This window comes from Schistocerca serialis, chromosome 3, assembly GCF_023864345.2.
Source record: "Schistocerca serialis cubense isolate TAMUIC-IGC-003099 chromosome 3, iqSchSeri2.2, whole genome shotgun sequence".
Lineage (NCBI taxonomy): Eukaryota > Metazoa > Arthropoda > Insecta > Orthoptera > Acrididae > Schistocerca > Schistocerca serialis.
In genome coordinates, this window is record NC_064640.1 from 461,711,471 (window position 1) to 461,725,863 (window position 14,393).

The 14,393-nt window shown below is 40.9% G+C and overlaps 1 protein-coding gene and 1 pseudogene across 7 annotated transcripts in view; one reads left to right on the forward strand and one right to left on the reverse strand.

Moving 5' to 3' along the window:
* Positions 1-14,393, reverse strand: part of LOC126470365 (thrombospondin type-1 domain-containing protein 7A-like) — a 1,214,159-nt gene that overhangs the window by 673,847 nt on the left and 525,919 nt on the right. The window lies entirely within an intron of this gene.
* LOC126472292 (5S ribosomal RNA) lies at positions 3,589-3,706 on the forward strand (annotated as a pseudogene).

The following is a 14,393-nucleotide window of genomic DNA, read 5'->3' on the forward strand; positions in this document are numbered from 1 at the left end:
TAAAAATTTGGCGTTGTGCATTAGCACGCAGAAATGTGTTTATAAAATAAGGATTTCCTTTAGTTCTGTAAACACTGAAGACAGGCCCATGTGTTTGATTTGTCATGAATACTTAGCGAATGAAAGCTTGAAGATGTCAAAATTAAAATGACATTAGCGTAAAAAACATGCTCCCTGTTCCAGTAAACCTGTAAAGCCTTTTGACCAGCCACTGGAGCCATTAAAAGTCAAAAAGAAATCTATTGAATCCCACACGCTGGTAGATAACAACCGCTTAGGAGCGTTCTACAAGGCTTCTAGCACAATCACGAAGTATAATAAACAATGTACTACTAGTGAATATGAGGTGTTACCACCGGTGGAATCTAATTATTATGAGTTACAAGTTCGTATAAGATTTTAAACTCTTCAATTGTCAAATCATAAAATAGGTAGACTTATTTTGGGAATCAGCAGTTACCAATGTGAGATACGTGTTTCAAGAATTAAAGGGTGTTCGAAGTTTGCAGCCAGATTCCATCATATTGTATTTCTTCTTCTGTAGATATTTCAGCTGACAGCCTTACCACCACTTTGCAGTTAGATTTCATCCTCTTTGCGGCGTTCATCCTGGACCGTATAATTTCTTCCTCCGATATTTCGCTTATTATTTTACGCCTGATCACACATCACATCTTCTGAGCGTGTAAGTAGCCTTCTCTCTTAGTGTGCAGTGTGTATCACTTAACTCGCGATAAGTGCGATACCATCCCTTGATCTGATTCGTGAAAATCCAGAGAGACCTTCTGGAACTTTGAACTAGAACAGTAGTCTTAACAACCTTACGTACATCATATGAAAGTATTGATGACCAGTCCATGTCGTAATTACATTTTGATTCGCTGTACAAGAGTTCAAAATGAAAGCATGATGAGTTTAAGGTCCCATTCATGCTGCAGTTATGTTTATACATGTAATACTTCGAAAAAATATAGAACTCTGAAAGCGATTGAATCATTTATAGTAGCGCTGTGCATGTGGGTTCTGTTTATGACGACCAATTACTGCGAACCAAAAATGATAAACGGTAGTCTGTATATGATATTACTTTTCCATAACGTTCAATACTTTTCGTGTTTGTAGATCTAGTAATCTAGATTTACATGAAGTTTCTTTGTGTTCTCATTCTTTCCTGACGACTTATCGAGACGCCAGTTGCCTACACTCTCGGTATTAGCATTAACTATCGTTTATTTCGAATTTGTATTCTCAAATCTTAATAAATTACCAGCACGAAGACGTGTTTTCTTCTGCTCTTCTGATTAGTCACTCATCCATTTACTGAACAAGTTACTGCAGTTACTCATCCTTCTCTTGTTTCTGGTGTGTGAAGAGGAAGGGGACTACTGTGCTATTCTATATACGCTCACTCTGTGTTGTTATACTTACTTTCAATATATGTGCTAGGATAGTTTTCTAAGTAAAGCCATGACCTGCTCCTCACCAGATTTACCTATTAATCAACCCCTCATGGTTCTACTGCCAACGGGAAGTCTGAACGTAAGTGAACAGCTGTTTATTATTCACTGAATTAGTGTTTGACCAGTTAACAGACAACTGAATGTGCGTGGCTGACTGATTGTGATTTACTATCGAATATGGTATATTTCCAAGAAATGACTGATTGCATATTTTTTGTGAATATACAGACCTATTCTGGAATCATACACCCTTCCACAAAGTTGACACACACAATTTATTGCCACTAGTTGTGGGTAATGTCTTATGTGCTGCTTTATGCCTCCGTCGTAAATACACAATGTATTCAATGTCAGTTTGGGTAAGTCGTAGCCAATCATGTCCTCTGTCTATCCCAGTTTTAAGTCTTCATGAATCATTATTTTATGTTGCATTTCAGTTCATCTTCTTACCTTACTTTAACCTATGTCGGTACCTTTACTTTTGACCAAAGTACATAATTTACTTTGGCAGGCTGGCAACAGAGAGAATAATGCAATGTGGTCTCCTCATATAACTAAATGTTGAATAATGCTTGAATGCAAACAGTGTCAGTTTGTTAGAAGATACTGATAGTGACACACCTGTAATTTTAGTCCAAGTAGTCTTCCATGGTCGCCTTATAACATTTTTCATGGGAAACTACGAGACTCCAGCAAGTGGTCCATATTATACAACGACAAATTAGACTAGGAAAATGATGTATCGTTCATGAAATGAGGTCTTGATTTTTCAAGACCCTTTTTGCATGCAAATGAAAGGTATAATGAATGATTTTGAAAGCTCTAGTAGTTCTGCATCAATTACTGTATTTTCCAGTAGTTGACTACTAAGTTAGGGAAATAATTTTGCTACCCATTGCACAACTCCTTTGATCGTGACGCCTGGAAGTATTCTATGAGCGTTACGAACATTTCTTCTCTCCTAGTCATGTTGAGTAAGATTTATAATTGAAAGTGTTCATGATGGTCAATAGTTCGTCCTCTGAGCTGGATGTAGCTTACTAAAGCTCAACGATGATCTTTGTGAATACTTTAATTCTGACTCGCTTTCTGGTCTGACTCAAGAGTCCTCAGTCTGCTGTATATTAAACTTCTACAAGTGATAGAGTGTTGTGGTGCTGGATGTAAGGGACTTCATATGAATATTGAGATAAAAAGGCAGCAATGTTGCATTCCTGTTTCGCCGCCTTTGAGATTTCGAGAGGCTACCTTATTCCCTTGTTAAGGACGATATGCCTTATATTTTCAGGCAGAATACGAAGGATATGAATTCATTTCACAGAATAGCCAACTAACTGGATGTTACGGCAAAGGGCACTCCTCTTTTCTGTATCTAACGCCTTGACAAAATATGTAAAAGTGATATTTAATTAAAATGTTTGTTCGTTTGAGGTTCCTTGTCTTCGTCTAGAACTGAAGATCATTATCATCGACTAAGTCTAAAGCAACACTTTGTTTTAGGTAAGTTTTTTTTGTCAATTATAGCAAGTCTTTAGGTAGAATTTTGGCACGAGTTTTGGCTAGTGTTTTATCAGTGGCCGTATTGCAGGGATATTCTATGACAGTTGTCACATTGAGGTCTAACCTATGTGAATGTATTATCCCAATGACAGGCATCCCCCAGCGAATTGTTCAAATTAAGAAGTCTAAGCCAGAGTTAGACTTGATCACACATCACTTCTTCCGAACGACTCAGCTGCCTTTTCTGTTAGCGGGCAATGTGTACTGTTTCAATCGCAATAGGAATGATGCCATCGCTTGATCTGACTGGTGAAAATCCAAAGAAACATTACTTACAAGTCAGTTGGCGATATTCTGGACTTTTGGATTGGAACAATAGTGTTAACAACTTACGTAAACAACATGAAAGCACAGATCACCAATCGATGTCGTCATTATATTTTGATTGACTGTACAGGGTTTCACAGTGGTTAAAACAGGTTTCGTGTAGGGAAGAACGGGGCTTAACTTCTAGTTGAGCCATTTTTCTAAAGTTTCCTTAAATTAAGAGAAGCTTAGAGTGATTTCTTGAACAACACCTCAGCCAGCGTCCTTACCCACTATTTTATAGCTGTGTTAATACTTTAGTGCCAACGGCCTTGCCGCAGTGGTAACACCGGTTCCCGTCAGATCACCGAAGTTAAGCGCTGCCGGGCTCGTCTAGCACTTGGATGGGTGATCATCCGGTCTGCCGAGCGCTGTTGGGAAGCGGGGTGCACTCAGCCCTTGTGAGGCAAACATAGGAGCTACTAGATTGAGAAGTAGCGGCTCCGTTCTCGGAAACTGACATACGACCGGGAGAGCGGTGAGCTGACTACATGCCCCTCCACATCCACATCCAGTGACGCCTATGGGCTGAGGATGACACGGCGGCCGGTCGGTACCGTTGGGCCTTCATGGCCTGTTCGGGAGGAGTTAATACTTTAACCCGAACGAGTGCGCTGTCTATAGACAGTGAAATTTTCCTTCTTTCTTGTTCTCATTTGTTAGGTTGAATTTGTACTCTGGATACACAATAAAAAGCAGTTTACTGGAGGGCATTACTGAGCACTGAACTAGCTGTGACTAAGCCTAGTATAGGAAAAACAGTTGAAACCCTCGCATGGCGATCATGATTTAAAGTTCGTGTATTTTTCATGAAACGCTCTAGGTGAGCTGATTCGTTCTCAGTTTCTGTTAAAATAGTAACGCAATTTATCGCCTCTAATAATATTGCACTCAACAGGACTTTTATTTCTGAAAATAGGGGATATCCAACGGGATATAAGTGAATATTTAGCCTAACGAAGTCTACTATGAGGAGTCATTTGAAATATGTATACTGAAACCAGTGTAATTGGATAATATCAGTTATTTTTCTCTGAATGTGCGCTCATCATTCACCATAAATAAGTCCCATTGAACCTCTTTGGATTAAAGTATTTGGATAAGAATAATTCGTCATATTTTTATAATCTAGATGGACGGTAAAAATCGTAGAGGGAGACCAAGAGATGAATATACTAAACAGATTCAGAAGGATGTAGGTTGCAGTAAGTACTGGGAGATGAAGAAGCTTGCACAGGATAGAGTAGCATGGAGAGCTGCATCAAACCAGTCTCTGGACTGAAGACCACAACAGCAACAACAGATGACCATTCGAATTAGAACAACCCCTTCTTACCCGGCTACAGCGTTTCTTGTTATATTCTGTGTACATCACATCGTTTGTTTCCTAAACGTAGCTACCATATGTTGTATAGCGTACCGTCTTCGGAACTGTTTGAAATTTTCTGTGTACATCACACTGTTTATGTACAAAACTTAGTGCTCACGTGCTGTATTAAGTACCGTCTTCGGAACTGTTGGAAATTTATAAAGTTGCATGAATTTCGTAAGTCAATAAGTTTCGAGCATTGTAGAATTTGTGTAAATTCACAAAAAGTGTTTCAATACGTCAACCACACATTCCTCCTATACTACTCTCTCCGCAGCATAAAATGTTATTCATAAGAATGACGCTCCCGCAGTACTGACTACCTATCGAGTTATTTAGTGGCTCTGAGCACTATCGGACTTTAAACATCTACGGTCATCAGTCCCCTAGAACTTAGAACTACTTAAACCTAACTAACCTAAGGACATCACACAACACCCAGTCATCACGAGGCAGAGAAAATCCCTGACCCCGCCGGGAATCGAACCTGGGAACCCGGGCGTGGAAGCGAGAACGCTACCGCACGACCACGAGCTGCGGACAGTTATTTATTAATCTCAGTCATTCGAGAATTCATGAAAAAGGATAAACGAAATATATCAATTAGCAATGATCTGACAGTATTTATGTTTGTGATTTTGCAAACGACGAATATTCATCGATTTTTAGTTGCGTTAAAACACTTCGTTTTGCGTGTCGTCTAAGAAGAACGATGGTGATAAGAAACTTATTGTTGCAAAATCTAAATGTGATTTTGCAGTGTCTGCTACGACCTCAACACTGCAGCTGCTTGCTGTTCGAAACGCTCTGTGTTATTTTAGATTAGTCGCAGTATGTGTCACAGTATTTTCTGACAATACCTATTCAATTTCTTAAAAATATTTTAGTAAGCAGTTTACGTTCCTATCGAGTTTTGTGCGAGAATCGATTTAGTTTAATGCATCCATAGCGCTCACATTTTAATATTTACCTCCGTCTGCAATCTAAAATGAAAAATATTGTATTTCAAACAGTGCTGAAATAGAAAACAGTTGCGAATGAAGTAGAATTTCTGTTTCTATATTCGTTGTAAAACTGATGAAAAGGGTTAATGGAAATAATTCATTCACTCCTGTCTGCCTTATACAAGATAAAAAATAAAAGCGTTACAATGGGGATATTTGTTTTATCCGATAGTCGCAATCTCTAGAACCGTATAACACAGCTCCAGTGTAAGTGGCATTTTCGTGTGCAGCTCTTCAAAAGATAAGTACAATTTTTCGCCAGGTGCTCAGTACTTATTTGTGTACATCATCTGCTTAATGGCGCATTATCGGTTTTCTGTTGCTGTAAAAGTAGCATTATTTGTGATATGTGGTTGTTGACATATGTTAGTCAGTTTGCGAGTAACGTGTGATTTTTTCACTAAACTTATTGTGATAGGGAGACTAATAAAGTAACTGATGTGGCTTCTCCATGGATCTGTATGTCGTGCAGCGGGTTAAGAGAATCGTGAAAAATGAAGAAAGTTTAGTACCCGTTGGGTGCAATTGGAAATAGTGTGTTTTGAATTTTTCAGGTTCACCGGGTAGAGAAAAGACAGGAAGGAGATTAGCCAGAACATTATGACCATGTATCTAACAGCAGGTATGCCCACCCTTGGCATGGACAACTGCGGCGACGAGTCGTGATATGGAAGCAATGAGACCTTGGTAGGTCGCTGGAGGGAGTTGACCTCTACAACTGCACACACACACAAGTCAACTAATTCCAGTAAATTCAGGAGAGGGTGGTGATGAGCTCTGACGCCACGTTCAATCACACCCATGATGTATTCGATCGGGTTCAGATCTTGCGAGTTGGGGGGGGGGGGGGGGCAGCACATCAATTGGAAGTCCCCACTATGTTCTTCGAACCACTCCATCACATACCTGGCCTTGTGATACGGCGCATTATTTTGCATAAAAATTCCACTGCCGTCGGGAAACATGGTCAGCTTGAAGAGGTGCACATGGTCTACAACCAGTGTACGATACACCTTGGCCGTCATGGTGCATTGCCCGAGCTCCACTGGACTCATGGATGCCCACTTGAACGTTCCCCAGAGAATGATGGAGCCGCCTCCAGCTTGTCTCCATCCGACAGAACATGTGTTAGGGAGCACTCTCCTTGGAAGATTCGCGCCCTCCCATCGGCATGATGAAGAAGGTATCGGGATTCATCAGACCATGCAAACGCTCTGCCACTGCGCCAATGTCCAGTTCGGTAGTCATGTGCCCATTTCAGTTGTAGTTCCCGATGTCGTTACCTTAACATTAGCACATGCATGTGTCGTCGGCTGCGGAGGCCCATCGTTCGGAGTGTTCGGCGCATTGTGTGCACTTTAATGAGGCATGTTCGCTCATCCCACGTGATTTCACATTGTTTACGCCATGTGTTGAAGACACTCACAACAGCACTCCCAGAACAGCAGACAAAAACAGACAGAGCGCCTTTCCCATTGTACGCATGGACAGCACGCTGGCTGATACTATCTGCACCGTGCGTGTGTCTGATTAGCAGCCATTCCTTGCCAGGTGGTGGTCATAATGTTCTGGTTGATCAGTGTACAAACCGAAAGGGCAAAAATAGAGATAATGTATGGCATTCTGGTTAGCAGCGAGTTTTCTTTATTACTTGACATAAAAATGCATGAGCTGTAGTTAGCTTCAGAGCAAAGTAAGATGCAACGGACTCATAGCTACGTTACCAAGGCTAGGATGAACTGTTCAAACACATATCTCAAAATTTTATCTTAAAAAATCTGTAATGTTCCTGAACAGCGTTCATCATCATTTGGTTGTACCGACTGCATAGTAATCGAGTAACATACACAGACGCAGAAAAGTCGCAACTCCTAGAAGGAGTAGTGCGACATAAAGTAAAGATGCTAGGCGTGTTTCTACATCTGAAAGATGATGTCTATTCAAATTTTGGGCAAATCGTGTAAGAGTGTAGCTACTAGGGCCACTATGATGATGCAAACCGATGATGCTTATCAGTTTTTCTTTAAATACACGCTGTAACGGTCGTGAGAGTTAGCTAACTTTCCGATTGGAACTGATGAGTTAATGTTAACCAAGAATGCCTTTACGGCGACGAAGACACCATTATCAACGCCTCACTCAATTTGAACAAGGTCTGCAATAGAGCTACGAGAAGCTGGATGTTCCTTCTGCAATTTTTCAGAGAGACTTCGCAGGCGTGTTACCACTGCGCATTTCTGCTGGCAGCGCTGGTCTCGGAAATATGCGCTCGAAAGAAGACCGGCCGCCTGATGACCACGTCGCACTACCGAGAGGGAAGACCATCATGTTCGGCTTATGCCTCTGGTGCATCGTACTGCATCTGCAGCAGAAATCTGAGCAGCTGTTGGGACCATAGTGATGCAACGAACTGTTACAAATCGGTTACTTCAAGGACAGCTCCGAGCCAGTTGCTCTGTAGCGTGCATTCCACTGACCGCAAACCACAGCCATTTCCGAAACCATCGTTGTCAAGCGAGAGCTCATTGGAGGGCATGGTGGAGGTCTGTTGTGTTTTCTGATGAAAGCTGGTTCTGCCTCGGTGCTAGTGATGTCCGTGTGTTGGTTAGGAGGAGGTCAGTTGAAGGCCTGCAGCTAACCTGTCTGCGTGCTAGACACACTGAATCTACTATAGGAGTTATGGTCTGTGGTGAGATTTCGTACGACAGCTGTGTTTTTCAGGGGTTGTATGTTACTTTGAAATCTCTGGATTAAAGCTGATGGCTTTGAATTCGTACAATGATTGCAAGTGTCGTTCACTGGGTACTAGCGCTAACGCTAGTAGTGGTGCGTCGGACACGATAACAAAACAGGTATACGCCGAAGGCAAAGAGAAAACAAGTTAGAAGAGGTGAGAAGTAGAGAAACCCTTGCAAAGTGAAATATGTGTACTTTAATCAGTGGCACAGAAGCAGCGTTAATCCGGTCAGTGGTGGCCCTGTCATGCACCAGATATTTTAATTAGGTGGCTGAGGAATGCGGTGTCTTTTCATGCGGCGCGGGAAATGAGGAACCCCGGAAGAGCGGCGAATGCAACTCATTTATTTCATCATGCGGAGGCCGTCGCGGTGCTTTGCAGAGACACTCGCCTAAGGAAAAAAGGGAATCTCTCCCATTGAGCACTGCGCTTCCCTCAGAAAGAGGCTGTTATGGAACTGGGAATATTCGCGTGCCGCCCCCTGTTACAAATTTTAACGAGCTGTTCTTAGAATGTGCATGTGTATCAGCGACTCTGCAGAGGTTTTGCCCTCGTAGAAACTGGTTATGTGAAGAAATGGGGAACAAGAACTGTCGGCTGTCCCCAGTAATTTTCGCAGATGACTGGAGCTGTGTTAAAAGGTTCTACAGTATATCTTACAACTATTGGATAAAGCAAAGGACCCCACAGTAAGGTTTTTATTTCTATCTTGTACAAGACAGGCAAGGGTGATGAATGACTTCTGTACGTCATTTTTATCAGTTTTTCAACGAATTTCCAATTGAACTTCAAGACACGACTGGTTTTCTCTTGCAATGTTCTTTAAACCACTATATTTTCATTTTAGATTGGCAGTGACAGTACAAAAACACTGGCCACAAAGTGAAAAAAATCTATAAAACAGAAACTACAGGGGTGTTGGCAGTATGTAAGTTACGTGTAACACTATTTCGGTTACCTAAAATTAAAATATAGTACGATAGTAAAGTTTTTAGCAAAGTCATCCGGAATCGTTTACGAAGTACTCTTAAGAGGATACAAAAACTGCCAGAATGAAACGCTTTTAAAATTGAAATGTTACTGTTTTTTGTTAGACTTCTCGATGTAGATCCAAGCAGTTGCGCCATATCGGAAACAAAAGTAATTTAGTATTTACGGTCGACGATTTACATCATAACTCTGTACTGGGAGACGCTCAGCGGATGAGCCGAGGGTTAATTTCGCCGTACGAAGGTGTGGGATACTTATTCCACACCTGCTATGAATTGTCGGTATTCCATATAAGCAAGTAAAAGACGGTTGCTATCAGTCCAGCGAAGCCTGTGCATTTTATGTCCTAAGGTTCAGGCCTCCTACACAAGAATACTGAGAAGAAGGGAAAAATATTTGATTTCGGAAAGAGAAATTCTCTCAGTTATACTGAAAACATTTAACGAGGCACATGAAGGACGTAAACCGTAAAACGGAGGTTTAATTTGAGGAAGTAAGTGTGCTGGCACACTAGCCGGAAGGAACATAAGTCCAAAGGCAGGGTTGATGCACAATGAGGGAAACGAGAGATTCATTCTGTTACTGACTTAAAGATTTACACTACGCATTCAGAATATGGACACGCTTTCTGGGCCAGTTACTTCAAATGGGGTGCTTCTGTTTAAGATTTCTGCAACGGCCTTTGAATATTTATGACAGACATGCGTTTGAAGAAGTGTATCAAGTTAAAGATTTAGATATACAGTCTCTGATCAATGGTATCCGAATATCTATAAGCTGATATTGATACGAAATGTATACATTCTTCTTTATGACGACTTGCATTTCAATCAGGTGACTGACAGTCAGCCTGTGATGTTGGACGCTGGGCTCTGAAACTATTCGCCAAACCCAGACCTTTCCATCGGGTTGCCATGTGGTACAGGGTGATTCATCGCTCCAAATTTATCACTCCACAGTGTCCTCTACCTCCTTTTATAATGGAGATTTCACCATGCATGACATCTACTTTTCAATTCTGCTTTACCTATTGGTGTCCACATTCTTTTCGTCAGATAATTTAGTTACCGACAATGCAAACAATAACAGATGTGTTTTCTGTTGTTGTCTTCAAAACGTACCAGTACCAACAATGCCATCGAAGCCATCGCAATGCTGCCTTTCTGTAATAAAAAAAAAATGGTTCAAACGGCTCTGAGCACTATGGGACTTAACTTCTGAGGTCATCAGTCCCCTAGAAATTAGAACTACTTAAACCTAACTAACCTAAGGACATCACACACATCCATGCCCGAGGCAGGATTCGAACCTGCGACCGTAGCGGTCGCGCGGTTCCAGACTGTAGCGCCTAGAACCGCTCGGCCACTCCGGCCGGCCTTTCTGTAATCGAATGATACTGTAATTATACTACACTACAGCGCAAACTAGAGTCGTATTCTGGAGAAACAAGGTTCAAGTCCCCAACCAGCCACCCAGATTAAGATTTTCCGCGGATTCTCCACATCAGTTTAGACGAATATTGAAATTGGTTCTTCATAAAGGCAATGGTCCCTCCTCTTCGCTTCTAAGGAGCTTGATATTTACGATTCACTGAACTCAACCTGCCCTTTACGTTCTTGTCAATAATATTACCAGTGATACTACTTACTTCAACAGTTCTAAAATAACGCGCAAATAATGTTCATAAATGTGCCAGATATACCAAATATTACTAGTGTACGTCCATTTTCCAGTGAATTTTATGAATTACATTAAAAATAATTTCTTGTATTTAGGGACGAATGAGGTTAATATTATTGAATGACCTTAAAACGGTTCGTCAGTGCCAACGGCCGGAAAATTGGAATGAAGAATTAGAGTTCAATGTTAAGTCAACGTTGAGTTCCTAAGCGAAAAAATATTGGCCAACATTCTGAAGGTATTAAATTTCTCCTCCACTGGTGACGGAATGGAAACAAAACCACAGTGGCAGTTATATGTGGTGTTGTATTCATCACAATATTATGATACCCAACATCATAGGTAGCAGGTAGCGAATTTCCAGCTAGTTGCTGGAGGCAGGCCGGCATGATTCGCTACTTTATGTAAACGCAAGTCTCTAAAAGTTACATAAGATGGGCAATACAATATGAGTCAAATAATAAATATTTATTAAGTTTATGTACAAAATTAATACTTAGCTTTGAGACATTGACAGAAGCATGGCCCGGTATTCGAAGTCCAACACGCTGACTAGCCTAACATTTGGAAGATAACTATCAAATCTAAAACTTTTTAGCACTGCTGCTGTATTTGACAGTACATTGGAGAAGAGAAAAGTAGTTCCGGATTTTATCGCTTCCTGTGGCAGCTGATATCACCAGCGGCGAATGAATCAGACGCTTTGACAGTCTTGTAACGGAGGCAGAAATTGGTCCAGCAAGGCGTAAATGGATTTTAACTCTGCGTGGTACCGTGACTGAAGTGTGTAGATGATGTCGCCGTCTGTTGCATATCGTTCTGTACCACTGACTAAGCACACAGCATGTAGTAACAAGGCATTGTCCAACGGTCACCATCTCTTTGCTAATGCGGCCTTCGTTTCTATCTTCAAAAGAAAGGACACATTAACGGATGTAACCTAGCGACGTTTACAGTTGTCAGTGAAACTATTGGTAGACTTCTCATCTGTTACCTTTTAGTTAAGCAAACGCTTCTAGTCATTTCTTATCGTATTGCTTATGATTGCCATTAAACTGTACTGAGTATGTTGTGGTATTACAAGCGTGTCTCCACTATAGCTTATTTTCTGTAATTTTCGTTTCCTTGGCCTATCTGAGAAATTTTTAATAATTCATTGGGTCTTTATGGCATCTTTCTATCCTTTTTTCACAACGTACATGCAAGTCGGTTCGTTATCCTGAGGATACAAAACAGAAAGACGGCGCACAATGGCTACTCCTTCGATGCGCTACATTGATAGTTGTGAGCTGTTGTACGACTTGTTATATTCTGTGTGCATGCAGAAAATATGTATGTATCCGAGGTGATGTATCTGAGCTTCGTATAGCTAAAGATAATATGACAGTCTTGTGCATGTTGTGTGGGTAGTAATAATGTGTTATTTTGTTCATACTTCAGCCATAAAATCAGTAGCCCTTGATCATTGAGTGTAACGTTATTATGACTCGCTCGAACTGCCTCAATCACATGTACCATCGGAATGAACTTTGTGGTATTTTGTTCTTGTTATCGACGCTGAAAAATGTTTCATAGTTACGTTTAACTTTTTGTCCTATCTGAGTGTACGTCAATAACCCAATTTTGGGTGTTCCTTGTCGTCTCTGACGTATCTGTGATAGTGCCCACTGCAGAGTGAAAATAGTAGCCCAGAAACAGGATCAAACTTTTCAGAATGATTTACGATAACCTTACGCCCATACTAAGAAGTTTGTGCTAATTCATGTTAAGAAATTCAAAAGAGAAACGTCATGCAGATCATGGCTCTTTGCTATAGAATATCGCATTCAATGACAGAAACTGTAGTCCGCGTGCGCAATATTCAGTGTAAACTAAGAAAACAATGACAGTACCCAAGTTCTGCCTATGCTGGAAGCTCTTTCTAGCGTTCAACGTTTGTTGAATTGTTAAAGTATTTTGTTTCCAAAATAAAGTTTCCACTGCGCGGAATTGCCTGATTTGAAATCTCATGGCAAATTAAAAATGTGTGCTCTATTGGAACTCGAAATCGGAACCTATAAATTCGAGAGCAAAAGCTTTTATCGAATGAGCATCCTGACACGAATTATACATTTTTTCCAGAACAGAGATTCGGGAAGTGAAGAGGAACGTTCATGAAATCTTGAAAGTGAGAGAGAGGTACTGTCAGAAATAAATCTTAACGAAGGAGCTGTGAGTCGTGCTGGATAGCGCACCAGGAAAAAGAACGTAGTCTAGAAAAGGCAAGGTTTCGAATTCGAGTCCTGGTTCGGCATACAGTTTAAATTTGCTAAAAACGTTCATATATTAGGTTCTTCTCGTAAATGTGCATCGGAGGCAGTGACTCGTTCAAATGGTTCAAATGGCTCTGAGCACTATGGGACTCAACATCTTATGTCATAAGTCCCCTAGAACTTAGAACTACCTAAACTTAACTAACCTAAGGACATCGCACACACCCATGCCCGAGGCAGGATTCGAACCTGCGACCGTAGCAGTCCCGCGGTTACGGACTGTAGCGCCAGAACCGCACGGCCACCGCGGCCGGCACGCGGTGACTCGTATCGGCTGTAATTTCCCCTCGCCGTTTTGCCTATGAAATAACTTTAAGACAGTTATAATGGTATAATGGCTGCCCAAAAAACATGAAACCTGAGTCCAGGATTCCTATTTAGACATGGAGTTGCCAATATAAGTACTTATTGTCTTTTTCCCATTTATAAAATAACAGCTTATGATCTTGTAAATTTAACGTTCATGCAGAAAACTGCGACTATTTCGCGTTCTGATAAAAATGTGTTGACCAACAGAAAAGCGAAGCAATTTGATTACTAGTTCGTAATTGTTCTGAAATTTACAACGGCAGCTGTTTTACACAAACATTATCCTTAATTTTTGAAAATTATAGTTATAAGGACTTGTTAAGGGGTTCTCTGGTTGCAGATTCAAACAGTTCAGCAATTGTATATGCACTGTCTACAGAGTCTCCTTAGGTTTAAATTCTTTGTTCTCTTCTTTATACATTTTTCCATCTATATTTCTATCTTTCCCGCTACACGAGTCCAATATTAATATGTCTGGACATTTAACTGTTAACTTATATATGTGGTTGCTATTGAAATCCACTTCAGAAGGGAAGCAGTTTACAGTATGTGCATGAAACTACGAACTTGTATTAGGGGCTGTGCCAGTGAAGCCATGAAAGTTGTTGGCTGCGTACCGCTTGAGGACCTCAGAAATTAGTTTAAGTTCCTGAGAGGGTGAACTTC